Source organism: Triticum urartu, chromosome 3, assembly GCF_003073215.2.
Source record: "Triticum urartu cultivar G1812 chromosome 3, Tu2.1, whole genome shotgun sequence".
Lineage (NCBI taxonomy): Eukaryota > Viridiplantae > Streptophyta > Magnoliopsida > Poales > Poaceae > Triticum > Triticum urartu.
In genome coordinates, this window is record NC_053024.1 from 322,871,600 (window position 1) to 322,875,351 (window position 3,752).

The window sequence follows — 3,752 nt, forward strand, 5'->3', positions numbered from 1 at the left end:
AAAAATGGCGGCAATTCTCGTGAGCGCTAAAGTTTCTGTTTTTTACAGCAAGATCTAAAAGACTTTCTCCAGGTCTTCCCAACGATTCTACTTGGCACAAACACTAATTAAACACAAAAAACACAGACAAAACAGGGGCTAGATAAATTATTTATTACTAAACAGGAGAAAAAATCAAGGAATAAAAATAAAATTGGGTTGCCTCCCAACAAGTGCTATCGTTTAACGCCCTAGCTACGCATAAAAGCGAAGATAGATCTAGGTATTGCCATCTTTGGTAGGCAATCCATAAGTGGCTCTAATAATATATTCATATGGTAATTTAACTTTATTTATAGGGTAGTGTTCCATTCCTTTCCTTAATGGAAATTGGAATTTAATATTCCCTTCCTTCATATCAATAATTGCATCAATCGTTGTAAGGAAAGGTCTACCAAGAATAATAGGACATGAAGGATTGCAATCTATATCAAGAACAATGAAATCGACGGGCACATAATTCCTATTTGCAACAATAATAACATTATTAATCTTTCCCATAGGTTTATTAATAGTGGAATCCGCAAGGTGCAAGTTTAGAGAACAATCATCAAATTCACGGAAACCTAGCAAATCACACAAAGTTTTTGGAATCGTGGAAACACTAGCACCCAAATCACACAAAGCATAGCACTCATGATCTTTAATTTTTATTTTAATAGTAGGTTCCCACTCATCATAAAGTTTTCTAGGGATAGAAACTTCCAACTCAAGTTTTTCTTCATAAGATTGCATCAAAGCATCAACGATATGTTTAGTAAAAGCTTTATTTTGACTACAAGCATGAGGAGATTTTAGCACGGAATGCAACAAGGAAATACAATATATCAAAGAGGAATTATCATAATTAAATTCCTTGAAATCCAAGATAGTGGGTTCATTGCTATTTAAAGTTTTGACCTCTTCAATCCCACTTTTAACAATTTTTGCAATAAGATCTAAAAACTCCGAATCATTGGGATGCCTTCTAAATAAAGTGTAGCGACCAGACCTCAAACAGTCTGATCTCTGTGCTCAGGTGTCATCCCTGGATCAGTAATGCTGACACCACACAGTACTCGGACGATTTATAACAGAGTAGCAATCACACACTTATTACATCAAGTGTCTCAGTAGAGAACTTATTACAATAAATATGGCTTAAGGCCATCTAATAACTATAACAGCGGAAGGCTTGGAAGATAAGTGAGTCCATCAACTCCAACGGCATCACTGAGTATAGAACCACGACCTAAAAACTCTTTAATCATCGTCTGAAAAGTCTGCAACATTAACGTTGCAGCCCGAAACGGGTCAGCACATGGAATATGCTGGCAAAGTAACACATAGAGAGTAATGGAATGAAATAGCTATACTATATGCATATTTGGCTGGTGGAAAGCTCTATGGTTACAGTTTTTGTGTAAAGCCAATTTTTTCCTACTGCAAAGGAATAAATTTTATTTAACTATCATGGTAGTTGTTAAACATTGAGAATGGTTGACAGCATTCTCAATCCCAATTAAGCATCATCATTAAACAAAACCCAACAAAATTAATTTTCAGAGTAACATGTTGAAATTCACATGATATTCCAAGTACTAGTTACTCAAGCTATCCATAACTGGGGACACGGCTAACCATGATTAGTTTATACACTCTGCAAAGGTTTGCACACTTTTCCCCACAAGACTCGATCGCCTCCGTTTGGTTTCTCGCACTACACGGTGTTTGAGAAACGGATGACCGAGACATAGTCTTTCAGAAGCGCTAGCACCTTACGATGGATAGACCGTTACACCTACTTTCCCCTACATCTGCTAGTCTACCCTGTAAGAGTTCGCACGACTTAATCAACTATGCTAGAGCCCATAATAGCTTGTGGCTGCACACGGAAGTTTCTAGTATGAAAAATCTCATGATCCCTTTGGGCCTGGGTGGCGGTCCATAAAGAAAAACAGGCAATCCTGGAATACCCAGGTACCTCAATCCACCCAGATGTGTGTTTAAGTTGCCACCTTAGATAAACCACTAATTAACAAACTCACATCTGTCATGGATATCACTCACCCAATCCACGTCTACTAGCATAGCATGGCATAATAGGCAAACAATAGGTACTGCCTCAACTACTTCCCATCCCACAATTTAATTAGATCCTAATCATGCAATGTTTGAGGATTGATCTAATGCAATAAAACTGGGTAGTAGGAGGTATGATCAAAGTGTTACTTGCCTTGCTGATGATCCGCGAAACCTAGAGATTCGAAGTAACAGGCGGCGCACTCCGGGTATTCTATCGTGGACAAACAAACAAGCATACAATAAGTATTCATCTAATGCACGGGTAAAACTCAAATAAGAGATCTAACCAGAAGGTTTAACTTAAGAACTCCGGTTTGCAAAAAGAATCAAATCCAATGAAGCAACGAAAGTCAAACAGCAAAAGAAACAAGCTTCGTTTACTATTCTGGATCTAGGGCAATTTTTACAGTGGCAAAAACTTGTTTAAGTTGGTTAAACGGATAGAGGGTTTCGAGACGAAACTCCAGGCGCTTGAATCTCCTGATTCCGATAAACGAGCGAAAAGTTATACTAAAACGAAAATCGGATCAGGAATCGCGATCAGAAAAATCACGGATTTAATCCGAGAAAAAGAAAAACGATGAACTTTTGCTAGAACGAACGAACGGACGAATGCTCGCTAAATAAATAAACTGGAAAAACCGATCTATTTAAAAAAACGAAACTAAAAAAACGCGACTTTTTAAAAAAAACGGGCGGCGAAAACGAGGTTGACCTCGGGCGGCGGGTCCGGCTGCGGTGGCGGCGGCTCCGGCGGCGACGGCGGCGGCTCCGGCGGCGGGCGGCGGCAGATTAGGGTTTCGGGCGCGGTGGGCTGGCGGCTCGGGTCGGGCGGCTTATAAAGGCTGCCCCCGGGCGGAGTCCCGCTCGGGTAGGGCCCAAAGTCGGTTCTCGTTTTTTTTAAATTATTCCGCGTAGAAAAACAAATAAAAGAAATACTAAACGGACTCCAAAAAGCCCGAAATAAATTTTCCCGGGCTTCTAAAATCAAGCCGCACAAGGGGAACATTTATTTGGGGCCTAAATGCAATTTTAAAAAATGCACATTTTTCCTAAATTCAAATAAAATACCGAAAAACTCCGAAATAAAATCTTATTTGATTTTATTATTAAATCCTCAATATTTCTTTATTTTGGGAAAGTAATTTTATTCCCTCTCTCATATTTTTGTAATAGAAATAATTGATGTTAAAATAATTAAAATCAAATGATCCTATTCGCAAAATTTGAGAACACTCAAATATGAAAATAACGAAATCCCCAACTCTCTCCGTGGGTCCTTGAGTTGCGTGGAATTTCTAGGATCAAAACCAAAAGCAAATAAATTATGATATGCAATGATGAGCTAATGTATAACATTCCAAATTGAAAATTTGGGATGTTACAAACCTACCCCCCTTAAGATGAATCTCGCCCTCGAGATTCGGGTTGGCTAGAAAATAGGTGAGGGTGGTCCTTGAGCAAATCTTCCTCTCATTCCCAGGTGGCTTCATCCTCCGTGTGGTGGCTCCACTGAACCTTGCAAAACTTGATAACCTTGCTGCGGGTGACTCGACTGGCATACTCTAGAATCTTAACTAGTTTCTCCTCATAGGTCAAATCGTTATCCAACTGAATTGCTTCCAATGGCACGGTGTCTCTCAAAGGTA